The following is a 27,516-nucleotide window of genomic DNA, read 5'->3' as shown; positions in this document are numbered from 1 at the left end:
CCCTAAGTAATTCCAGCTTGAGGAAACCCATCCCAGATTCCAAATGTGGATGCCCTTGAGCAACATCTTAGTAGACTGTATAATCTAGTTTTTATTTTCCTGTAAATGGAAGAGCACATACACAGTTGTGAAAACGCCACTTACCCCTTTTCCAAGGGCAATACATGTGTAATTTGAAATGGATTTACAATTGAGCCTGGTTGCAGGTGAGACACCCAGTAATAAGTCTTGGTAGTAATTTAGAAAATGGCTGCCAGAATGTCCCTGGCTCACTGGAAAGAATAATTTTCTTCCTCTGGAGCTACATGGATGGTCTTGTAAGATAACCAAAACACAGTCCCATCCAGCAGATTAGAACAAGGACCTTGGAAGACAAATCTCTGAGCTCTAACATTGGCCATGCTTCCCATTTACTGGGCTGATCATTGAAAAGTACTGGTTTCCATAACAGGGTATCATTTTCTTTCTTAAAATCATAGAATTAGCACAGTGCATATGTTTTGCTGATTTTCTTAAGATTATATTTCTATCACAAAATAAGTGACTGTGCTCTCCTGACATTTTAAGATCATCTTAAATAAAAGAGTCTACAGTCTTTTAGAATTGTGTGTCCAAGTGCTATAGAAATGAGCTTTTAACAATCGGGGATGAATTCATATGCTCTGCGTAAGAAAAATGAGAAAAGCAAGCGAACAAAATGATTAACTTTTCCATGATCCCTATATTTGCAAAATCTATGAATTTGTACTTTTAAACTATGTTTAGGAATTATGTAAGCAATGGTGTTCATTTTATTTCACATAATTTTTCCTCTTCTAGTTATGGTCTTCATGTGCAGAAATGCAGCCTATGATTTGCATACATTTATTCATATATACTCCACGGGATGGTTTATAACTCATCAGGGTAAAAAAAGATCCAGGCTCATGTAAAAAAAAATCCCAGCAATACTGCCGGCACACTGATCATTTCCTCTTTCTATCTACTCCTTTGAAAGCTCCTGAAATCTCTTGGTACATAACATGACAGACATAGATGCTTCTAGTTGTCTGCCCAAAGGTTTCCTACTTGTATTAGTAATATGTATGAGCCACAAATGATATTTTTAAGTTCAAATGGCCCTTCATAGAAAAAAAATGTTTACTACCTCTGATAGACTTTTCTAGCTCCAGTCAGCTCTGCTATCAAAATGAATCCTTGGATTATGACGACATTCATCTAGGTGCTAAAATAAATTGAAGATAATATGTTCACTTTCCTAGGAACCTTGTATGCCAAGTTGAAATTTAACTTTGAAGTATTTGTGCTCCTGTTAAAGGAATTCAGAGCTACAATTTGTAGGTGACAAATTGCTAGAAGTGTGGACTGGAAAAGGTATAGTTGTTACCAATATTCTAAAATTCACACAAAGGAACATTACCTAGTTAGGCTAAGAAAATGCTGCACAATAATTATTTTTCCATCTATATTGGTCAGGTGTAGTTCATATTTCAAAATAAGTATTTGGTTTCATGGAGAAAAAGCATCTCCATCTCCACAACATTGCCTGTTTTCAGTGGAAGCCTAGAGTTTGCTGTTGAAACTTTTATTTTCTTCTTGTTCAATCTCTCGAGATGATGGGAAGGGACTACAAATAACAAGATGGAGAGAATAAGAGAGATCTAAAGCACAAAGTCTCTTATTCCCTTCTCTAAATCCTGCGATATTTTACCTCAATTTTCCCGAGTGAACAGTCTGTGTAGAGACAGGGTTTATCTTCTTTACATTCAGATGGTTGCATTTCCTGCTTAAAATGTCAGCTGGATTGTCTCTGCACCCTGCCTCCTCCTATCTTTTGGTCTCCAGAAGCTGTCTGCTGCCTCAAGCAAACTTAATGATGGCAGGGCCGCAGAGCCAAAAAAGGAAAAACACCTGTGGCCAGTGGAAAGTTTAGTCCTGAAATAGATAGGCAATGGCCATCACCTGCCTGCTGTGTGAGCCCAATCAAGTCTATTCATCACAACTGTGGAGATAAGGGCTTTTTTTTCTCCCCCTCTCTCTTTTTTTTCTTTCTTTTTCTTTTTTTTCCCTGTTGTTTTTGTTAAACTGAAATGTGATAGGAAGAAAACAGAATATAGCCATGAAATTATGCCCCTGCCTGGCCCCGAAGGACTGTTGAGATGTGTTTCATGGAAATGGTCATTCTGAACAAAATGTCTCTTGGGACATTTCATTCTGAGAAGTGAGCTTGATTTTTTAAAAAATTGTATTATGACCTTTTCTTTAGGTTTCCTAAGGAATTATGAAAGAGAAAAGGAGAGCTAATAGCTTAACTATACTTTATATCAGGGAGCTAATAGGATTTTTGGGTACTGTCTTGTCCATAACATACCATGACAGGGGGGGAAAAGGAAATATCAGGGAATTTTGGATACTGTGTAAAAGTATATGATTCCAGGTTACCACTGGAAATGTGCAATATTGTGGAGGTGTTTTTTCTGTAACAAACTTAATGATTGCTTTGAAATATGTACTTAACCTGAAAAATATGGATCGAAACATAATCTTTGTGCAGTATTTCCTTAGCTTAGGTAAGCAACATTGCGTTTGTGGCTTTGTATGGTTTCTAGAATACTGGATCCTCTTTCTTCAATGCTTGATAAGTTTGATTTCTAGTCCTTTTGAAATAGTTGCTTTCCTAGGATTCCAAAGTCTCCTATCCCCCCTCCCACGTTCTACCCTCCCCCCATCTCCCTAGCTGTCTGGCTCTTCTCTAAGACCCTTGCAGGCTCCTTATTTTTATTTTCTGCTCTTCCTCTTAATTATTGTTGAGCGTAGGCTCTAAGTCACTACTGTCAGCATTCCATCCTTGAAGAGAGTTCAACTCCTACATCTAATTATTGTTGAGCGTAGGCTCTAAGTCACTACTGTCAGCATTCCATCCTTGAAGAGAGTTCAACTCCTACATCTACCACAAAACTGGAAGTAGCCTTCATATGTAGATATCTTTTTATCTTCCCAATCTGCTTCCACAGAAGATCTCTCTCTTGAGTTCCACACCAATGTTTAATAAGAACAAACTGCTTGTCCCAGTGCTGGTGAGCACTCAGCCTTCCTGAGTGCTCCTTTGTGTAGAGAAGAATATGGGGCTAGACGGGAAAACAGGAAACAAAATAAACAACTGTCTTATGCATAAAAGGTAGCCATAAGGAAAAGAGCTTCCTGCTAAAAGTGGGGAAGCAGAATGATAGAGACATATATAATCTATACACATATATAACCTATATACATATGAACATATGTATGTATATATTACACTTGTGTATATATACTTGTGTGTATATACCTATATATATTTGTTGATAAATTGTATGTATATAATATAAATGCATATAATCTATATACGTATACATATATTTGTATTTATATAAATAGTTGCATATGATTTTATTCTTTCAATGAGAGAATATATTTAAATACATTTAATTGAGAGCATTTTATTTATACCATGGACTAAATATTCACCAAATCTGTATTTTTCCACAACTGATATCCCAATGCATTAAAATCAGAGCACAAATTCTTTGGGCCACCAAAGAACTTTTTATTAACTCTAATAAAATCAGAAATTATCTATAATAAACAAATTCTTCTACCATCACCACCATAAACACCAGCCAAATCTACTTAACTAAAAGTTTAAATCACAATTTTTAAGAACTCTTGAATTACTGAAAAAAATGAGATGTAAATGACAAATAACAAAGGTTTCCTAACACACTCTCCCTATGTATGTATGTATGTATGTATGTATGTATGTATGTATGTATGTATGTATCTATCTATCTATCTATCTATCTATCTATCTATCTATCTATCTATCTATCATCTAACATATCTATATGAACTTATTTATTTTAATTTTATTCAATAGAACATAATTTGTTGTAGTCATTCTTTATTTTGATCTTTATTTTAATAATTTTTAATTTTCACAATGATAGTCATCATTATTTAATCTACACTGCTTATGAGCTCTATAACTTTTAACAATAAAACTGTTTTTTTTGTTTTTTTACAAATTGGGATATGTACAATTCTTTCCTTTTGCTTAGTGTCAGATGTTTCCTCTTTCTCTCTCATTCCCTTCCTCCCATCACTGCCCTTGAGTTGCTTAGTTCATTTTCATCAATGTCAACTCAGCCATTGTTTGAACATTACATTCTGGCTTCCTCTAGCCCCAGATCTAGCTCTTTATGAATTCTGGTCCCTGTTAATGAGGAACAATATTTAGATACAAAACTTAGATATGCTCATTATCATTGTAGTGCATAGTCAGATCATAAAATTCAACCCAGTCTTCTGTTTTTCCCTAATTGTAACAATTCTCTATGGGAGAGTAACATTTTTTTTTAATTCTCAGTGTATTCTTAGGCTGAAGAAGCAATTTGAAAACCTAGTCTGTATCTTTGTAGAAATAAACTGTCTAAGTATACTTCAGTGTTTGTTTATAAGTCCTTGCTCTTCAAAAATTTTAAGGAAAGACAAAGAAAGTCTGAGAAAAAATTCTGGATCAAAAGATTTTTAAAGAGACATAAGAAATGAAAAATTGATCTTGGTTTAGATTCTGGAGTAGAAAAGAAATTATTTGGATAACTAGCATAATTTAATATGGAATTAAGATTAGCTAATATCTTTGGATCAATATTTTATTTTGGAATTTGAAAATTTATTTTTGATTATTTGCAGTTTAATTTCAAGTTTTTTAGAAAACATACATGTACACATATGTATATATGGTACAAAATAATAATGATTAAAAGATCTAAATAGAGGATTTAATAAGGTTATTTTTATGATACTATAATTGAATGTTTTAAATTATTTAACAAGTTAATTGCAAGAATAAGAAGGAATAGTGACAAATGGAAATACTCATTTTTCCTATCAACCAGTGGCAAGCTAACAAAGAAGTGTCTAATGGAAATTTGTAAGTTCAAGAGAACATACTTAACATGAGAAGATAGTCACACAACTGAGCTTAATAACAATGGAAAGAATAGAAAAATATCAACAAATATTTTTAAAGTAGAGGACACTAGTTGAAACAATTAGGTAAAAAGGAAAACAATAAACAAAACAAAAAAACCTCCCCATATTAGCAAATAAAATGAAAACTTGTTCTCTGAATAGAACTATTAAAATGAGCATGTCTTTAAAATGTTTGGCTCAAAAGAAATTTTTGTATTAGCAACATTTTAGGAGAATTGTTGTATAGAGAGACATACAATGTTAATCAGTTTAAGACCTTGAAGTTGATGATAGAATAGGAAAATATAAATTTGCTGAAAAAAAATGAAAATCTGGATACTGTAACTACACACATAAAGAAAATAAATCTAAAAGCTATTAAAGACTACTAATGGCGAGAGACACGCAAGTTACTTAGAAGACTCAATATTAAAAAATGTCATTTATCCTCAACATAAGAAATACATTTACTCTCATCTCTATTTAGTTTCTATTATAATCCTTTTGTGTGTATTGAGTCTAATTCTAATTTTATGTGAAAAATGTCTACAAATAAAATAAAAATTTCTTGAAAAACAGAAAATAATGAAGACTTACATCTATCCAACTATATTATAAACATGAGGCAATTAAAAAAGGGAATTAATATGTAATAGAGTGTTAGTGTGTAATTCATCAACATAAAATAGTAAGATATTCCAGGCACAGATCAATACACAGAAATATCATATTTCACATGCAATGTAAAAAAAGATGATGCTTTGAAATTTGACTATTTTACAAAAAATATTTTTAGATACCTGCTTCTTGTCATTTACATAGCACAACAAAATTCCAAACAGTGTAAAGTGCTAAACTTCCTAAAATTTACAAACCTACTAGAAGGAATTTGGATGATGTTTAGAACCTTGAAATAAACTAGCTCCTCTTAAGCAGTATACAAATTTAAAATTCTATATGAAAAAGACTGAAATATTTTATACATATTTTTAAATGTCAGTAAGACCAATGATAGGAAAACATGAAAATAAAAATATTCGCATGACAAATATTGATTACGATATATTTTTGGTATGTATATACTTGAAGAGGAATAAAAATCAGAATATATTTTGAAACATTTAAAACATTCCTAAAAAGGAGACCATCAACTCAAGTAAATAGGCAAAAAATATGAACAGAAATGCTATAAATGAAGATTGCAAAAGCAAGCTCCAGAGAATATCTGACACTATAGACAATGTTAAAAAGTTCATATAAACATGCCTGTAACTACACATATTAGGAATAAGTGCCTAGAAAAAAGTCTATACCAAATCAATTTAATAAACAATAAGATTCATATCCTCAGTACACATTTAGGAACTGAGGTTGTGAGTAAAAGTGGCATATAACTCCATCTGTATTATTCATTTTTTAAATATAAATTCAAGTGGTATTTTTGCAATTGGAAATATTTCCCAGTTTTAAACAGAAAAGTAGAACTTATTTGCTCTGTATCCATAACCAACATTTGTATTATATCCACATAAATAGAATATCCAAGAAATGATATGTAATAACACAAATAATGCCATTTCTTTGTTTCATGTTTCTTTCTTTCTTCCTCTAATTCATTTTTGCATTCATTTTGTATCAGGGGGTGGCATAAAGGTTTATTCATTTGTTTTTTTAGGACAGTCTCCTTATCTCCCTAATGTAGTCCAAGCGTGTCTCAAACTCATTGTGCAAGTACAGGCAAGCTTTGAACTCTTGTTCTTCTGCCTCAGCCTCCTGCATACTATGCTAAGATGATCAGTATGCTGCCATGTTTACCTTTGTTTCCAGTTTCTATAACATACGTAGGTACATACAAACATACATATATACATATATACACAGCCAGTTTGAATAAAAATTACTGTTTAAAATAACTATATGTTCTCACTTTATGTAACATTTATATTACTAAGAAGTTGAACAAATATTTTCCTAAATGGAATCACATTTTAAATGCACTCAGTTCAGTTATTTAATCATAAAGTGAATTACGTTGTAAAGTGAATAAAGACTCTATAAAATGCTTGACTTGTAACTATGACTATTATACACCAACTTTACGGAACAGAAGCTAGCTTAATAGGAGATGCAGATAACTTTGCTTTACCTTCTCTTTCACATAAAACATAGCTAGTAAATACAGATTTTTTTATTATAATCTTGGACCACTTTATTTTATTTTATCTATTTTATAAAGATAACTGTCAAGTTGCAGTCCTTTTCCTCAACTATCAAAAATTCTGCACAGGTTTCTCTCTGAATCAACAAAACCTTGGAAAATAGTGTTTGGGAACAATAGCTATATAAGTTTTCATATTTTAATTTTATTGTCAAGTATTTAAGTATCTTTGCTAAGCACCAATACAAGTTGAGGCTCTTAAGGGGATCATGGTAGAAGCCTCAGAGTAGCTTGCAGATCTGGAGGGATTTCCAAACATAAATGAATTCTTATCAGGGTTATGAGAAAGTCTTTAGGAAATACTTTGCAAGTTTACTTGTTAATCAGCAGAACTGATTTGTGCAGTATTGTTCACCATGAAAAATTAGCTCTTCTTTTGTGCTTATAATTCTTAGAAAGGTAAATTTTAATTACATGTTTTGTTATTATCCTTCAAAATAGAAGAAAGCCAAGAGCATGTTATATTTGTTAAACTGCACAATTACCAAATTTCATTCTCTTTCTGTCACAGACCTTTGAATATCAATAGCCAAATCTCTCGAAATCTAATGATCTAAGTCAATTTCAAGGTTTGCCACCTTGTGGTAGTTGAAGGTAAGTCAAATGTAAATTAGTATGAGAAAAAAAAATGTGTCCTTTGTCTCTCTGAGCCTGACTAAATAACTTAACATAATTTTGTCCATGCCCATCTATTTCCCTGCAAATGTCATATTATTCTTCCTGATGGCTGAGTAAAATACCCATTGATCTAAGATAGTTCAATGTTTAGGTTTCTGGGGTTTCTTTGGAATCTCTAAACTGCCTTCCATAGTTTTTGCTCTATTTACATACCATCAGTTGATATTCTTGATGATGACCATTCTTACTGATATGAGATTGAAACCCTTTTATATAACTTCTTGAAGTTATATTTTATTAAAAATAGGATGAAAGGTCATCCTATTGAAGGTAATGCCCAGGTCTGCTTTTAGAATCCAGCGTATTTTCTTTTAAAAAAACATTATTTTTTCCTCTTCTGTTGATGATCAAACAGGAGAGGGAATAACTGGGGATGGAGCTACAACTTGAAAAAATAGCCAAAGACAATGAGATACAAAAATCTGTAACCATAAAGCCATTTTCATAATCTATGAGCATTAATCTTATTACTATTATATATATATAATTTAACTTTGACTAATCACATGGTGAAGAAATACTTTTGAATAGTCACTGAAAAATAGTAAATTTATGATTAATGATATAATGAAAGAGAGTTGCCATTTGTCTCTTACATTTATCTAGCAGATTGAAAAAGCATATCTGCTTACCTATTCATTTTCCTTCACTATCCAGGGACATTCAATTAGAACCCCTCAGCAAGAAGATATGCACAAGAGATTAATATTAGAATGTCAAAATGGAAAATGGAAATGCCCCCAAATCCCTTGCTCAATATATAGAAAATATGACTATATATATATGTATACATATACATATATATATATATATATATATATATATATATATATATATATATATATATATATCCATCCAGATATTTTCTTGGAAGGATAGATGAGAAAAGAGATATACTCAGAAATAGCTTATGCAGTTTTGTGTGGGTGTGTTATGCTTGAACTCAGGCCTTCACACTCTTGGCTTTTTCATTCAAGCCTGGTGTTCTACCACTTAAGCTACCACACCTTTACTTTCAGCTGTTGACTAGAGATAAGAGTCTCTTGGATTTATCTGAGCAGTCTTTGAACTGTGATCCTCAGATCTCAACCCCTAAGAAGCTAGGATTACAGACATGAGCCACTAACATTTGGCTTACTTTTTCCTCTGTAAGGTTCATTGTAGGAGCATATAAGTAGGACAGAAAACAAAGTTGATAAAAAAAATTGAAAATAAGCAGGTTAGATGAGGAGATGGAGAGTTTCAGGCAAATTGACAGCATAATGAGAGTTTCTTGGAATTAGCCATTTGACCAACATGTAAATAATAAAGTGTTATATAGTAATACTTTTCCTTGGATCTTGTCAATTATCTCTGCTAAAAACATGCAAATAGAACATCAGAATTATTAACTCTTTTCACTAAAGAGCATTTTCAGTTTTCTTTTTTTTTAGTTGTGCTCAACATCCTAACATGCATGAAGAAGAAAGCAAAAACACATGATTTAGCAGTCAGATGATGGGTGCTGTACCAAAGAGCAGAGCAGTCAGTGATAGAAGTAGGAATGGAGAAATCTCTAAGCAGGGAAGTCTTGCTTTCAACTGCTTTAACTTGTGCTGAATATTTTAATGCTCCTTCTTGAAACAACTAAAAGTCTCAACTCCTTTACTCCCATGTTTCTCATTTTCTTAATCCACACCTTGGGAATAAATACCTTCCTAATCTACCTCACAGAGATCTGATGATGTCTACATCATAATGACATAAGCCATGATTTATTTTTAATTATTTAACGTTTTTTAAAGTGTACTGTGCAGCAGGATGAACTGAGTGTCTCTTCATCCTTGGATTAAAAAAAAATTATTGATGAGAAGAGTCAATTTGGGGGAAAAAAATTACACCAGTTCTCAAACTGAGCCATTAGTGGTTCTTATGAAAATGGGCTCAAGAAGGAAATGATACTTAATGCCAGGTATCAGTAATGCCAGGGTTTCTATTTTATAAGGAATAGTTTTTTTTTTCAACTGTTGAGATGTACTTTCCTCATCTAAAACAAGATTGCACACTATTGTGGTAAAATGAGTAGGTATGTTTCTTTTATCATCTAAAAAAAATTAAGGCAATTAGAAACTACAGGAAAGTCAAATAGGTACAAGAAATGGATGATCTAAATCTGACTGCAAGGAATTTTAAGAAACCAGAAGTGTAGTAAATGCTGTGGTGTACCAACTACATGCCTCTTTTGGACCAAGGCACTCATCACGCCAGAAAACAGGAGACTTGCCTAATGATGGCTTGCAAATGAATTCTCTAAAAATTGCCATCTGCTAAATGTATCTGTTACGGCCCCTCTTGAAAGTCCACCCACAGCCATGGTCCTTGTGGATGTACAAATACCCAGGCCCATTGCTTCAAGTAAGAACAATTCTTAAAGGGCCATAACAGTATCAGACTTGTGGATCTGCTTCATTCAAAACTTACACTGTGCACCATCCTGCCTATCCTTCATCCTTATAGATGTCAGGTGTTTTATGAACACTTTTCTCAAGACATTTCCTGCACAGATTCCTTTTTCAGAGTCTTTCTCTACAGAGCTTGACTTAAGACAAGGCACCAGTAGACTTTGGCCTTAGGAACATTTCCTTTCCAATGGTTCCTTTGAAGTACAGAGTCTGTAGATGTCTAACTTTAGAAAAATAAATGTCAGAATAAAATATCATTATTTTATTATGAAAACATCAATCAACATGAGAATCCTATGAGAATCAACTTTACCTCTTGGACTTGAGTAGAAAGAAACAACCTTTTCACTTTAAGATCTGTGCAAATTAGTAATGTTACTACATTACTATGAAAATTTCAAGACAGGAATCCATTTTAAGAATGTGTGTGTTTCATGGAATTCTATGCCTCCATCAGAAAGAATGACATTGCCCCATTTGTTAGGAAATGGAAAGGCTTGGAAAATATTATATGAAGTGAAGTAAGCCAGGCCCAAAGAAACATAGGTCCCATGGATTCCCTTATTTGCAATATCTAGTTTATGTCTGAGTCAAGCAGAAAAGGTCAGATAAGTTGATGTTAGGGAAATGAACCCTAAGATATGTATTCAAATGTTTTTTTTTCTTTCATGCGATTGTTTCTAACACATTTATAAGATTATTTCTTTGTTGCTATGTATGTCCCTCCCCCACAGTATAACCCCTGCTTTCACTGTATTTGATGTTGGTATAATTTGTGGAGGGGAAGGGGAAAAACAAATTGTTTAACTAGGGATACAGGTGGACCCATTGCAACAAGGAGATGTGCAGTCATTAGATCGAAAAATGAATTTTACAACTTTGGTGTGGGGGGGGTGGAAGGGCGGCGTAGCGGGGAGGATTGGGTGTGGGGGTGTGGGGGGGGAGGATGGGAAGGGTGGGAAGGGGAAACAAAGGAGGAGGCTACAATAAGAAATGTACTCATTATCTTGCCCATGTAATTGTAACCCCTCTGTACAGTATTTTCACAATAAAAAAGAAATGTATTCATTGTCTTGCCCATGTAATTGTAACCCCTCTGTACAGTATTTTCACAATAAACATAAAATAAAATAAAATAAGAATGTGTGTGTTTCTGCTTTCCATCTGCAAAAATAATATAAAGTGCTATGTAACAAAAGAAGTCATAGTTGAAATAAATCATAGGATTTGCTTTTCCCAAAACATTACAGAATCAATTAAAATTTGTCTGAACATAGCAAACAAAAGACTATCAAATCACCAAGAAAGAAAGATCAAAGTCACAGTCTTAAATATCATAAAGTGGCAGCCAAGGGCTGATATCTAGAACACTTGACTAGAATATATGACGCCATGGGTTCAATCCCCAGCACGGCAAAAAAAAAAATATTTTTAAATGTCAGCCAAGAAAATTACAAGATGATAGCATAAGGTAGTTGATGCATATCCCAATCTGCTCCCCAACATTCAGGCTCACAATATAATATTAATATTATCACAAATAATATTAATGTAAGAAATAATATTAATGTAATAATACTATTAATAAAATAAAATGATAATATTAATGTAATAATATTACAAATAATATTAATGTAAGAAAATTAATTTAGGGGAATCTCAGGAACAGTGGGACAAAGGGTGAACCAATTCAGCAACGATGTTTACTGGACACGACATTGGAAACGAACTATACAACTTGGGGGGGGGGAAGTGGGGGAAGTGGAAAAACTGGGAGAAAATGAGGGAGGGGGGGTGACACCGTTCAAAGAGAAATGTACTCATTACCTGACTTATGTAACTGCAACCCCTCTGTACATCACCTTTACAATACTTTTTTAAAAAAGAGAAAATAAGTTTAAAACAAATACTGAAAAAATTCCCCATTGTTTTCTTTCCAAACTCACACTCCATCAAGCTTAGTAATATCTCTCCTAAAAATTATAATATATTTCCAAGTAGTGAAGACCTTACACCTGGGTATATAACAATACCCAGGAGAGAAAGCAGAATCCCAGGAGGAAATAACTCATTTGAATCATTGTTAACTCCCAACACAGGCATACATTTACACAGATACACACAGACACACACACACACACACACACACACACACACACACACACACACACACAGCTACAAAGACAGGAAAAGAGAAAAATGTACAGTTCTTAAACTTATAGGGTAAAAGAATAGACTTCAGATAAAATAGTATGTCAGGGAAGCTCCCTCATGTCTAGAAACAGGGAAAACTACCTTGAGAAAAATTCCCTTGTTAAAGGGAATTCCCTTGTTAAAGAGGAAGATGAAACCAAACAACATAAAGAATAGTCTGAAACAACATAGGAGGAAGAAGGGAGAAGAGCACGACAAAAGAGAAGGAAAAGGGGAAGGAAGTTAGTTGGGAACACAGCTTGCAAAAGAACTGTGAAGTACTTATCCTTCGCCATTGGTTTAACATTCAAAAATGAATCAATGTAATTCATCATATTAACGAACTATAAAAAGAAAAATGATTTGACTAGATCATCTCAATCGCTGCAGGGGGAAAAAAACACTAACAAACTCCAATATCTACTTAAGATGGAAGTATTAAGTAAACAGAAGAGAAGAAAACTTCCTCAAGACAATTTCCTGGGTGATTCTGTATGAATAATCCAGGAAGCAGCGCCAAAGGAAGGAGACTTGAAGAAAGCAGGCTGCAGGCTGTGGACTGGCAGTTCATAACTTTGTCAATAGAAACACTCCAACCTCCACCACTGTGGGCCAGTGGGTTAATTTCCAAGGTGAGAGCCTTGGTCTTATGGGTTGAAACAATATTTTAAAATCACCTAATATCATGTGTAGCTTATCCTCATTTTTAAACATTCTCCATAGCCCCAGATCTCTATCCACATGTTTCTCTCTCTTTCTTGTGGCACTGTTCTGACTTTTATGATAGGTCATCTTCCTTTCTTCTCCAAGAGCTAGAAATGACAGCCTTTCCAATTGGCATTTTGCACCAGCTACTTGCTAAATAAAATGGGATAAAAGCACATTTCAAGGAACTGCGTTGTGAACTGGTAAGGAAAAGTCTTAAATTCAAAGCTTGATTCAGTTGTGACTATAGATAGGATTCTGTAGAAGTCTCTGCTCTTTGAGATCCTTTTCCATTAAATGAAGGAATGCATTATAAGGTCTTAGAAGTCTGTCCAGCTATAGGTCTGTGTTTTGTTTAAAAAATAAACTGAAAAATGACTTTTCTTTTAGTTCGCTGAATGGTACCATTGTTGGCATTGCCAGGTCTTGTCTTCACCATGAAACTAGAGGGAGGGGAACAGGCCATGGAGTGTATACCCCTTCTAGAAAATGTAGCACTGACATACACACAGCTGTACAAGGTTGAACATCCTATGGGCATTCTCACATCTCTGTGGTGTGGCCAAAAATCAGAGAACAAGGAAATTTGGGGAAAATAAGCGTGTCACAGGTGTACTTACAGCTAAAGAATTCTGTACGGTACATCACCATGAAGCCTGGAGAGAGGAGAGGGAAGCAGGAAGCGCCTGATCAGCATGCTTCTTTTTTTTTTCTTTCTTATTTAGAGACTGAGTTTACACAGGAACAGTTGCCAGTGTGGGACCAGCCTAATGATTTTATCTCATTCTCTATCTGACTTCCCTCCAGTGAATCTTGTAAAGGAACCAGCTACCTGATCCTTTAATCCAGCTAACATTTTATAAAAGAAGATTCAAATTAGTTTTGCTTATTCCAGATGCTTTATATGCAAATGAGCCTCAGAATTGGTGACAACTAAAATAGGAAGCCGACACCACGATCGGCTGGAGGAAAGAACCCATGTACCTTCCCTCAACAATGAGGGTGGTTCTATTCTTGCTGCTCTGGGCTTCCTTCTCCCAGGGGAAGAAGTCTAGAATCCTTCGCTATCTCTTTGATCCCACGGATGAACCTTTCAGATTCCTTTTATGTGTCATTGGCTTCCACGTTCCCCAAATAACAAGTGGATCCTATCCCTGCCTCTCACAAACAGCATTACCTATGCAGTATTAATCAGAGTTTGCAAGTCAAATATTAAGATCATTCCTTGGAGTAATTCAATGGTACAACATTGCCATTTTATTTTCCCCTTTGCAACTCTTACTAGACAAGGGAGACTGAAACACTGAGCTCGAAATTATTTATTTAAAGCCACAAGCCAACACATGCAGACTCTGGATAAAGATTGCTTAGTCTCCTCGATAACAAAAGTGGCATCTTAATGCAGGGCCGTGTGGGCCTCCACCTTGCCTGTGGGCCAGATCTTACATCTTCCCATGTAGCCTGGCATTTGCCCTCTAGCATTCCCTTGTTGCTTGGCTCCAAATGGAAGTGCTCTTAATTTCAAATGATTTATTGGGGACAAGTGGGAGGCTCGTATGATCTAAGTCTGTTTATATTTGGCTTCTTCTGTCTCAGGGGGTGATTTTAAGATGCTGTTTTATGTTGTAAAGTCGGGATAGGAGAAAGAGAAATGCTCACCTGCTGTTGGGCGGTAGCTCACTGGTGTTTTACGCAGCTGCCTGGTGCCATTTTCAGGAACAAAGGAAAGAAAGAGTCAAGTCTGAGGACAGCAGCTAAATCATCCTGGTGGGCATTATTTATGCAGCTCCTATGGAGTTGTTTGATGATGGACAGTCTTGTTGAGTTCTTCAAGCAACTGAGGGATAGCCCTGGTGACAACGATTTGGTGGCAGTGGCCTTGAGCACAGTTGCTCTGTTGGCTTTGATCCTTCAGAATTTACTTCAATTGAGTATTTGCATAGGAGTCACACACTAAAAAGTTACCGAGTTGTGTACTATACTGATTGGCACAGGGCTAAGCAAATAATAGATTAATATTCAAGGAGCGTGTTAAATGGATGGATATGGGCATGTGAATTAGTTCAAATACCTTTTCAGCCAAAGCATGCCCATGATTAACAAAGAAAGGAACTGAACTTAGTAGCATTTGAAGAGTATTCCATATTCTTCTTTTTTTGGTCCTAGGGCTTGAACTCTGGGCCTGGGTGCTGTCCCTCAGCTTTTCAGCTCAAGGCAAGTGCTCTACCACTTGAGCCACAGTGCCATGTCCAGTTTTCTGGTGGTTTATTGGAGATAAGAATCTCATGGACTTTCCTGCCCAGGCTGGCTTTGAATGGTGATCCTCACATCTTAGCCTCCTGAGTAGCTAGATTACCGACGTGAGCCACCTGCGCCCTGCCATTCCATATTCTTTTGATCATATTTCTTTAAGTAGGATAGTAGGTAAAAGCAACACTGCCTGGTGTAACTCTGCCCTCACAGATATAATGTGTAACTGTATCTGTGTTGTCTAATACACAACCCTCTGGCCACTTGAGTGATTGCACACTTGACATGTGACTAAGAACTTATTTTCTTTTTGTTTGTTTTAGTTTTTGAATTTAATTTTTAATTATTGCCAAGGTGATATACATAGGAATTACAGTTACATAAGTAAGATAATGAGTACATTTCTTGTGGAACTTTAATAATCTTAACTTTAATGCGTTTAAACTTACATAGTCACGTGTGACATTGATTGGACAACATAAATGTATAAGACATCACCAAGAAGAGCAGAAAAATCTATTTCTTTTTAGTGCTTATATCAGAGGAAGAAGTGCATGTGCCTATGTGTAAGCATATGTGTAGTATGAGTTCTAAGCAGTTAGTATCCGGTTCATCATCCACACAAATGTGTTATGAGCATATCTTTGGAATAAGGCATTGCTCAACTGGGATGTTTGCCTTTACCACGTAGTATGTATGTGTTCTGGAATAACATATTACTACTATTGGCATACAATAGTGCCCTTCCTGCCAAACATGTCAGGATAAAAAAAACTCTAATATTTTTTGAGACAATATGATGGAGTGTCAAGAATATTCTAGTAAGGAGTTGCTAATGATGGATGACAATTGAAATTCTTAGCTTATAAAATCTTTTATCACATGCTTTGTCTGCTGTAACTTCTATTTCTTGCCTCTGAAAAAAAAAACTAGTTTTTTTTTTATCATTATAACAGAATGACATCAAGAGTTTTGAGCCAGGTGCCAATGCCTCACACTTGTAATCCTAGCTACTTGGGAGACTAAAGTAGGGAGGATTGCAGTTTAAGGCCAGCTCAAGAAGGTAAGTTCATGAGATACCCTTCTCAATAGAGAGTTGGACTTAGTAGTTCATGTCTGTTATCCTTGCTAAGATGGGAGGCCTAGCATAGGTGGGTCACACCTTGGCAGGAAGAGAAACCCTATCTCAAACTAACTAGCATAAAACAGGGCTGAAGATGTGGGATGTAATGGTTGGAAATAAGAGTCCTTGCCTAGCAATTACAAGGTCTTGAGTTCAAATCTTAGTACCAACAAATTAAAAGATGTTGGATTCTATCCACAAAAAGGAGGCACATTTTAGATATAAGAAGTTAAGAGAACAGAGATAAGGATAAAAAGAGGCAAAAAGAGGCAAGATGTAAGAACTCAGTTGAATGGTTGGCTTTTGTTTGTCGACTCTGTTCCAGTTAAGTAGCATCAACCACTGTGGCTAGGAGGTGCCATTAACATGGGAAAGTGTCAGATATCCCTGGGTCTGAATTATTACTTGGCACATCACTCTCAGTCTCCAATCAGGTTACTTAACTGTTTGTTATCAATCAATTTTCCACCAGTAAATAGAAGTTAATGAAACTGAGTCAGGAAAAGAGCAATACTGGGCACATAGCAAACACTTAATGTTAAGTGTTTCTTGCTCTTTCTTCCATGACAACTACTAGTTTTATCCCCAGTTTCAGCTTTCTCTTTATATCAGAGGAGCAGATCACACAGGATAATCAGATAATAGTTTCATCCATTCACCCACATACCTTTAAAACAAACCTAAAAACACCAAGTTTACCTTTCTTATCTATATCTTGAGATCCACAAATCTGATAATTGTAGGAACTGAAACATGGTTGTCCATCTCTACCATAAGCAAAATGGTAGAGAAATTCTGTACTCCTTTGTATAACTACTTAAAGATAATAATAAAATAAATAAACAAAAGACAAATATTTTGGGTTTTTTCCTTTTTTTCCATATTATTGTGCATATATTCCACTAAAGTAATATTGGGAATAGAGTTTCATTTTTAAATGATGTTAAATGGCCAGGTGCCAGTGGCTCACCCTGTAATCCTAGCTACTCAGAAGCCTGCGATCTGAGGACGACAGGTTTGAAGGAAAGTTTGTGAGACTCTTATCTCCAATTAGCCACTAAAAAGCTAGAAGTTGGAATTGTGGCTCAAGTGGTAGAGTGACAACCCCGAGAAAAAAGCTCAGACAGCACCTGAGTTCAAGCCCAGGACATACGCCAACACACACACACACACACACACACACACACACACACACACACACACACACACACACACACACACACGCACACACACACACGCACACACACACATTATTCTATGGTTTAGGCTTCATTGTAACCAACTCTCCATAGCTTGGGCAAATTCAGGTCCTGTTCTCTGATGTTGAAGACTTAGAAATGAGTCAGTGACCAGTAAGCTAAGCTAATAATGGATGCCTCTACTCAGCAAACAGAGACATCCAGACTGTGGTCAATACACTGGAACTACAATTCTCCAGGATTATATTCCCCAGGTCCCCAGGTTATAAAGAAACACTAGAGCTGGGTACCCTTTTATGCAATGTGCCCTCAGGCACATTGTTAGGGGAGAAAAGAAAGAAAGAAAAAGATTCTTCTCTGCTCTTTCTCTCCTGTTCTAAAAACAAAACACTTTCCCAAACCACACACCTGCACATTTTTAAGAAAGCCTATCAACTCTAAAGGGGTTGGTCCATTAATCAACTGAAGTTGACAAAAGTGTTAGCATTCTTCACGTGCACTCCTCGCCTAGGAGCATTGTGGTCTTAGATTACTATCTCCTATCTTCTTTTCATCGCTGGAGGCAGCTAACAAACAAGTCCTCTCCTCTCATATCTCTGCATCACACTTCTTTCTCTTTGGCAATATTAATCTACAGTTCTGCTTCTTGGGAAGCAAAATTAAAAGTAAAAAAAAAAATTGGACAAGTTTGGGTTTGTTGCTATAAATATTTTAGAGAGCCAATCTGAGTTCCTAAATGCCTTTATTATGACAGCTGTATTCCCGGATCTGGGGAAAGGTTGGGATCATCATCAAATGTATTTTTTTTTTAAAGAAAATGTGTAATGCCTGCTTGGTTAGGAGTTGGAATTTAACCTTAAAGGATTGAAACTCAAAAAAATAAAATAAAATAAAAAAGAAGAAGCAGATTGAGGGTCTTCTTCTTGGAAATACTGGACAGGAGAAAAAAATATAACTAGAAGAGTCCAATGATGAAACAGATACAGAGAAAAGTAGTGAAATGGGGGGGGTTGCATTAATTTTTCAGCACTCAGCATAAAACTCGCCTCACAGTAGTTGCTTAATACTTGTGGATGAGTTAAAGTGTTGAAAAATAAAAGGAATATTCAGGGATGCATTAAGAGTGTGTGTGTGTGTGTGTGTGTGTGTGTGTGTGTGTGTGTGTGTGTGTGTGTATGTGTGAGTGCATGTGTGTATGTACATGTTTGCACACAGGTGTTTACATGTGCGCCAGTATTGGGACTTGAAATCAGGACCTGGGCATAACCCATTATCTTTTCCAGTCAAGGATGGGGTTCTACCACTTGAGCCATACCTTCACTTCCAGCTTTGACTGACAAATTAGAGATCAGAGTCTCATGGACTTTTCTGCCCAGGATAGCTTCAAACCACTATCCTAGGATCGCAGTCTCCTGAGTAGCTAGGATTACAGGTATGAGCCCTCAGTGCCCCAATGAGTTGAGATTTTTTTCAGACCCTAAGTTTTGCAAAGATGATGGACCTTCCTATGTAATTCAAAATAATGCAAAATACTTTTTTGAACCATGAGTAAGGTAATCCAATAACTGAGATTTTTCTCATGGTAGCTTTTTCAAAAATAGATTTTTGTTTTTGTCAGTCATGGGGCTTGAACTCTGGGCCTGGGTACTGTTCCTCAGCTCTTCAGCTCAAGGCTAGCTCTCTACCGCTTAAGCCACAGCTCCACTTCCAGTTTTCTGAGTGATTTACTCGAGATAAGAGTCTCATGGTCTTTCCTGCCCCAGCTGGCTTTGAACCTCGATCCTCAGATCTCAGCCTCCTCAGTAGCAAGGATTACAGGCATGAGCCACCAGCACCCAGCTTAATAGGTTTTTTTATTGTGAAAAAACTGTACAGAGGGGTTATAGTTAGATGAGCAAGGTAATCAGTACATTTCTTACCAAGCATTGTTGTCTCATGGTAGCTTTTAAAATAAGATCTTTCAAAATATTTTTCCAATAAGTTGGTGCCTCTGTTTTTGTAGCTTATTCTCCGACTGGGTGGTCTTTTCCTGATGCAATATTAGCCTTTCACTTTTGGCCCGCTCTCTGATTCATCCTAACTGAGGATCAGGTATTTCTTAAACCAGGAACCCATAGTCAAGTGAAAGTCAAGTCATTCATATGGCAGCCTCAAGGTCTAGTAGATAGGCAAATGCAAGCATATAGCAGACAGGTAAGTAGTGTAAAGTTCTAAGTAAGGCTGGAGGGAAAAGGAAAACTCTGACGACATCAGGAAAGCATCCTCATACATGGCACTAGAGAGAGTGTGTAAGAATGACACACATGAGCCAAGCATGTTTGTACATACTCATAACCCCAGCACTCAGAAGGCTGAAGCAGAAGAAAGGTGGTTCAAAGCCAGTCTTGGGCTACAGATCGAGACTTATCCTGTATCAAAATAAATGAATAAATAATAATTCTATGGAAAATGGAAGAGGGAAAATTGATACAGACACCACACAGGGGAGCACATTCCAAGATCCTCCATAGATACCTAAAACTTCAGATAGCACCAAAACCTGCATATATTTTCAACACTTTTTATCTCTGTCTATAAACCTTTGATAACATTTAAGTGATAAATAGGCACAATAGAGAGTAAACAACTACTGCCACTAATAAAACAGAACAATTATAATAATCTACTGTAATAGAAGTTGTGTGAAACTGTTACCTTAAGGAAGCTCTTTCTGGCTTCTCTTTTGCATATACAAGTTGCCAGTCTCCCTCTCCTTGCTCTTTGGAACCATGAGTAAGGTGAGCAGGCAGGCAATCGGGCTCCTAAGTGGTGAACAGGCAGGCATCATGAAAAGCATGGATGATTCACCTGCTAAGTGATTCACCTGCTAAGTGGGACTGCCACAACGTCAGATTTCATCACGCCACTCAGAACAACACTAAATGTGTGTGTGTGTGTGTGTGTGTGTGTGTGTGTGTGTGTGTGTGTGTGTGTGTGTGTGTGTGTGTGTGCTGGGGCCTGAACTCAGGGCTTCACATTCTCACTTGGCTTTTTTGCCCAAGACTGGCACTCTACCACTTGAGACTCAGCTCCATTTCCAACTCTTTGCCAATGAATAGGTTTTGCCAAGTAAGAGTTTCATATTTCTGCCCAGGCTGCCTTCAAATTGTGATCATCAGATCTCAGCCTCCTGAAAAACTATGAGTACAGATGTAAGCCATTAGCACCTGGCCTAAAAACTCAACCTAAGTAAATTCTTTATCTCTGAATTTTTTCCTTTCGATATTTTCAGACCATAGTTGACCACAAGTAACTAAAACCTTGCAAAGCAAAAAAAAAAAAAAAAAAAGGGTTATTGTTTCTGACATAGTCTTGTTTCTTCTAAGAAATGAGTGAGGGGGAGTCTATGGGTCCCACCACACGGGACAAAGGATTTCAAGCCCACTTCGACTTGTTCCTTCCTTGTTTCTGTTCTCAGCTTTACATCTCCTCTCACGTTGGATGCATTTTCAGCTCTACAGCTGCCTCACCATGCTTTAGATTCCATTCTGAACCTTGCAGCATCCTCCCCAAAGCAAGACCTTTAGAGCTATCACAGTTCTCTTGAGACCTTAAGAGGGCTTAAAGCTGGTATCAAAATATCTGGTAGCATTCTGCATTTCCTTTAGGCTTGGTTTGTTTGAAAAGTCTCCTTAGTGATTAGAATGTAGTCAGATAAAGAGATCTTTCTCTCTGTTCACATTTATTATGCCAGGTTTATGTAACTGTAATGCTCTTCATAATTCGATGTGTAGATGCTGGGCGTGGGAGCAGGACACACACAGATCCAAGTGATACACGCGGTGCCTCCAAGTCTGAGCACCTGCGTGCATCTGGGGACTGTTACAGAGCTAATTGTCAGGTGTTGTCGTACGATGCAAGTACAAAGATCTCCCAAGCTTTAAAGAATAACCAGCTCTCTTTAGAATATCCTCAAAGAGAAACAGTGGTGACTATATCTATATCCTGATTGGTTAGTGAGTGAGCTAGATCACCACGGTGATTTAGGAACAAGTTAAATAAGACACAGAAACTGTGAGATGGAAAAGGGTGGGAAAGGTGCCTGGCATTTATACATACTCAGAAAACTTGATTCTTCTCAAGTTGGGGAATTCTACTTCCTAAACCTGTAGGGGAAGGCAGGATCATTTTTTTTTTCAATTCCACATGCCAGAACCATCTTTCTCTTCCATAGAACTAAGAGAGGTCTGGGTCTCCTGAGAGATGGGCAGAGAGTACACATGTAGGGGGCAGTGAAAATAGGAAGTCTTGGTTCTAGGAACCAATTGCAAAGCAGTGGGCCAAAAAAAACATGGAAAAGCAAGAGGGTCTCAACTGTGAGACTAGCCAGACCACATGGTGAAAGCTTGTTTCAAAGTAAAATCATGGAAAATAGCCAATGAGGTAAAAGCATCCTCTGCAAATGACTGCAAGTGATGCCAACAATGTCAAAACTTTATACCTTTTTTGTGGGGGGAAGAACTGGTTTGTGGACTTGAACTCAGGGCTTTTTCTTTTTCTTTTTCTCAAGACTATTGCTCTATCAGTTGAGACACAGCTCCACTTCTGGGTTTTTGGTGCTTATTTTGACTCTCACAGACTTTCCTGCCTGGGTGGAATCTGCAATGTTCAGATCTCAGGATTATAGATACTTCCATTCATCATTAGCAAAAGGTGATGCCTCCCTTGGGTTTTGAATTGGGAAGTTACATTATGACATCAATGTTTTAGAGAGAGGAACTTAGTTGCAGTTTGAAATAGTGGTTACAAGTAACAATATTAATTGCAGGGTAATCTGCTTATAGCATAGGCCAGTAGTAAAAGTGAGAAGAATTTAAATTAGAAGAAAATGAAGAGAGCCCAGATTAAGGTAACAAAGGCACTGGGGATGGAAGTGAAGAAAAGCACTCCAGAACACCCAGAAAACAAAACCAAACAAGTACTTAGTGATAAGAGGAGGATAAGGATATATATATATATATATATATATATATATATATATATATATATATATATATACATATATATGCTGATATTAGTAAGAGGATAGATGAGAGTCAGGGTTCAAATTTAAATGTTCAAATTAAAAATGAATAGGAAGTTTATAGATAAAGTACAGAAAAGTAATGGCTTTGCAGTACTGTAGTCTGTATTTATTAACTTACAGACTTGGAAGTTTGTTCCTTTGCTTTACTTTTCTATTCGTATAAGGCAGACCACTTTGACATCATGACAGTCCTGTAAGCCTTGAATTTCTTTCTTTATCTGTCACTATGTGCTTAGAATTTTAAATTTAATACATAAAAATCTGAATTTCAGTCTGTTATCAAAAAATTGAAACATATTTTAATGGCCTCCTCTAAATCAATAATGCTTGGACTAGACCGGTGTGTGTGTGTGTGTGTGTGTGTGTGTGTGTGTGTGTGTGTGTGTGTGTGTGTGTGTGTGTGTGTGTGTGTGTGTGTGTGTGTGTGTGTGTGTGTGTGTGTGTGTGTGTGTGTGTGTGTGTGTGTGTGTGTGTGTGTGTGTGTGTGTGTCACTGCGACTCAGGTCCTCTCATTCAAGCTCAGCTTTTTTACTTATGGCTGGTGTTATTCCATTTGTGCCACACCTCCAACTCCAGCAGTATCATTTGCAATTCCTTTGAAAACTCTCTGTTAAATTCACTTACCTGTTGATTGACTCATTTCCTGTTGTCTCCAGCAGGCTTGTTTTTCTCATTCTTGCTTCCTGTGTGAGTCCCACCAGCAGCAGGTGCTCTGGAAGTTCCACTTTAATCCTTCAGGCTGTCCCCAGAGATCCCTCTGGGCCCCCATATTTCTCTTCCCAAGGTTGTTGTTTTCTAACAAAACAAGACCAGAAATGCTGGTGACTTTCTCCTCTCCCTTCCCAGCAACTTTCAGCCTGAACTAGGGACTGGTAGATGAACACTTCATCTCCCTTGCCACCCAGGGAGACAACTCTGTGATGCTTTCATGCAATCTCTGAGTCCCTAGCAGGACTGACACCCAGTTTCCTACTTGGCTACCTCTTCATGGTTCTTCACTGCCTTCTTTGCTGGATGCTTTCTCTGTTCCCTTGTCTGCTTCTTGGGGTCATCTCCAAAATGAGCTACTTGAAGTCAATCTAAATTCTTATCTTGGGGCGTGGGGCGGGGGTCTGTTTAGGAGGGATCTCAAACTAGGACAGGATCTATACAATGAAATCTGTCGACTCTGGCTTTGACTTCCACCTAAGTTCTCTTTGCAATTCCAGGCTAAATTTCATAGTCTCAGATTGTGAAAAATCAAAAATTACTTTAGCCCAGCACTGGTGGATCACGCCTATAATCCTAGCTACTCAAGAGGCTGAGATCTGAGGATTAGGGTTTGAAGCCAGCCCAAGCAGGATAGCTTGTGAGATTCTTATTTCTAATTAATCAGAAAAAAAGACAGTAGTAGAGCATGAACTCTGAGCACAAATAAAGCTCAGGGACAGCACTTAAGCCCTGAGTTCAAACCCCAGGACTGGTACACACACAGAAAATCACTTTATAGGTGACCACAATTGCATTTTCTGAGGTCATACAGCAGGATCGCTCAAAGATAGATGATCCCAGCCCCATGTTCGGTCAAGAGTACATTAAGAGTAGGTGGCCCACAGCACCGCCCTCTGCCCAATCCAGCCTCCTTTCCACTTCCAGAGCCAAGTTTCATCAGAACTTGCTACCTACTTCCTCCTCTCCTCAGCAGACTTGGGTAGTTGCAACAGGGGCCATCCGGGCCACAAAGTCTAAAATATTGACTATGTGGGAACTGTAGTTTGCCAACCCTCTCATTCCATCAGAGGCACATTGGTGGGTGTCACCTTCTCCTGGGCTCTCTTACAGGTAAACCTATAGGCTGGGGTGGGGGTGGGGTAGGGGGAGGGGGGAAGGGAACCCTCACCCTGTCACAGGTTCTCAGCTGTCACAGGTTCTCAGTTTGGAGAAGTCACGCTACCTCTCTTTTGTTCAGCTGGGAGAGGATGTTTGTGGCACAACCCAAATATCAAGGCTGAGACTCTGACTTCTCTCCATCAGTTAATTTATTTTTTTTTTTTAGCACATCTGCCTGTTTACTTAACAAGGTGCAGCGGCCTCCACTCCTGTTCTCGAGTAGAGGAAAACTTCACACTGAGATCTCAAGTGTCACAGCAATTAGTCAAATGGGGAAGGATGCCGCTCCAAGACCTTCAGGGACACTGAACTTGATAATCTTTAATTTGCTTGATATTACAATTAAGGTAACTTCAAATGTGTTATAACCTTAATAATGTCAACATGTTTCTATTCCCTCCAGTGTACATATTATTTTTAAACGACTTCACACATAAGAACGTATTAATGCATTTTTTTGGCTGTTAGTAAGTGGCCCTTTAACAGGCTTGTGAAGGACTTAATAACCTTGTAGAAATGTGTTACTGATGAGTATTTAAAAATTATTAGAAAACCACTTGGTGAGGATTGGAGGGAAAATGTACTACATTTTCACTGGCTGGAAGAGAGGCTCATGAGAAGAGGCACAATTAATGAGAAAATCAGAACAAGTAATGCTGCAGTGACAAAAGAAATACGAGTGTTCAGGGAGGGAAACGTAGTTGAATTAGAAGTTGAGAGTCCTGGGTTGCTAACTGTGGCTTTACAACCTCATTGGCTGTGTGATCTGGGGCAAATTGCTGAACTTGTCTGAGCGTTGATGTCCCCACTGCAGTACTATTCATTTGGGAATGTAATGAATAGGTGCTGAATGGACTGGAGTGTAGAAAGTGTGAAGAGCTAGACTAATGTGATTATTTTGGCACCAGGCTGGGATGAGACATCCTAGGATGGTAAGTTTCTCCGTAGTCATGTCTCACTGTGTTAACACTGGCTTTCAAAGACCAATATGAGCACGGTGAAAAAGAGAGAAGATATTTCCTCCTCTTGGGATGCCTAAACAGAAATAACAGGGGATCCCTAGCCCCCTGTCTGAGACAAAAGTGGGCTCCCTGAGGACTGGGCACAAGTACTAAGTATCCTCCAGGAAACAGAATGTTTGGGAACCACATGCACCCATATACCATGGGAATGATCCATGCATGACAAGTGGCCAGACTTTACTTTCTTAGTTTGGGAGTAACTTCAGCAGCCTTGGGCACTTACTCGCGTCCCCTCTTCCTTACAAACTGTTCGGAGGCAGGCGTAACCCCACGCCTGGATTATTGAGGTAAACATTTATGTAACTCCAAAGCTTTCCACTGGTGTGAAATTACTGATACGTTGGGATCTTCTGTTTTCCCTAATTAGACCAGTGAGTGAGGGATTTGCAGAAACAATTCCAGAGACTCTCACTTTAATATTAACTAATGTGCACTTGGCCTACTTTTTGATTTTCCCACTGAACATATAGGGTCAGTTTCTCATCTTGCTCGGCACCCCTGTGGAGTAAGCTTGGAGCTCAGAACTGCAATGTTTTCAGAGGCCCTGTCCTCCCTCCTTCCCGCCTCTGCCTCATCCTTTGCTTCCCATCAGGATTCAGTTCACTGACCATCATGGGTAGAAGCTGCACTTCCATGGGGCATCACGCCAGACTGACAGGCCTGTCTGGTGTATTCAGTTAAGGAAATCAAATGTTTGGATTTATTCTCATATCTAGGAGAATATAAGGAGATAGAGGAAGAGATAGAGATCAGTATAGCTACTGTGTGGATTTATCTGTGGACACACATCTTTAAACATAGACAGAGTTTCAGGGTTTTAGAGTTCTCTTCAATTAGACATTGGGGAGGGTGACAGTAACACAGAAGAAAACAGTAGGAACCATAACAATGTTGGGAGTCACATTGTGTTCAAATTCTTGAACCTGAGGTGGCCTCTTTTCTATTGTTATCTCATCATTTTATCTGAGTTCCAAACATCACATCAACGAACTGGGAATACGACTTTAGTTCTTGATTTGGTTGTGAGTTCATAATAAAGGTTATAACAAATTATTCCTCAGATTCTGACACAAAAGAGACAGTGGATAATTTAGTGTTGGCATGCCAGATTTAGTAGCATGGACCTAACTTGTCACTTCTGAGGGGCTTATGAGATGGACACATGTGTGGAGAAAACCCTACCTAGTAAAAAGGTAATGATAAATATTGCCTTGAGTATGAAGAGAAGTAAGGTCAAAGATGTTAGCAAGCTCCTTTATTTACTAGTAGGTCTTCTCTCCAATAGAAGGTCAGGTTTAGACTCTCACAGTGTTTTTGAAAATTAGCACTGTGAGCAAGCACCATTTACACTTTGAGTTCTAACCACCAACATTTTAGAAGGACAAGGGGGGCGGTAGATATGAGACAGAGCAGGAGTCTTCCAACTCAGATCCAATCAAAAGTGCCAATTTGTCTCCTTTGCACCCTTGGTTTCCAGACAGAATTTGGTTACTTAGAAACATTTCCTCACCTAGAATAGCTTTGTGTATCATCAGAAAGGATACTCCTATTTTTTTTTTCTAGTTGTAGTCTGTCAGGACATTGTCACTTTTCCCAAACTTTAGGTTTGACAGATTGTTAGTTTGCCTTAGGCACCAGAAAAACTCAAGATGATATAGGGCAAAGCTAGCACATGATTAATTCCTGGTGTCCATTTTATCTATAGAGAAAGCCCTGCTCATCTGTGGATTCTTTATTCCAGTC

At 37.3% G+C, this 27,516-nt stretch overlaps 1 long non-coding RNA gene across 1 annotated transcript in view; it reads right to left on the bottom strand.

Moving 5' to 3' along the window:
• Positions 1-3,002: 3,002 nt before the first annotated feature.
• Positions 3,003-27,516, bottom strand: part of LOC138824526 (uncharacterized) — a 65,837-nt gene continuing 41,323 nt past the window's right edge. The window contains exons 2-3 of the long non-coding RNA XR_011371111.1: positions 23,507-23,677; positions 3,003-3,128 (exon numbers count right to left, since the gene is read on the bottom strand). This is a non-coding gene — a long non-coding RNA (uncharacterized lncRNA). The remainder of the gene's footprint in view (positions 3,129-23,506; positions 23,678-27,516) is intronic.

The sequence above is a fragment of the Dipodomys merriami genome, unplaced genomic scaffold (genome assembly GCF_024711535.1).
Source record: "Dipodomys merriami isolate MVZ:Mamm:240054 unplaced genomic scaffold, mDipMer1.0.p SCAF_13, whole genome shotgun sequence".
NCBI lineage: Eukaryota > Metazoa > Chordata > Mammalia > Rodentia > Heteromyidae > Dipodomys > Dipodomys merriami.
Note: the sequence above shows the minus strand (reverse complement) of the source record. Positions and strands in the feature narration are given on the sequence as shown.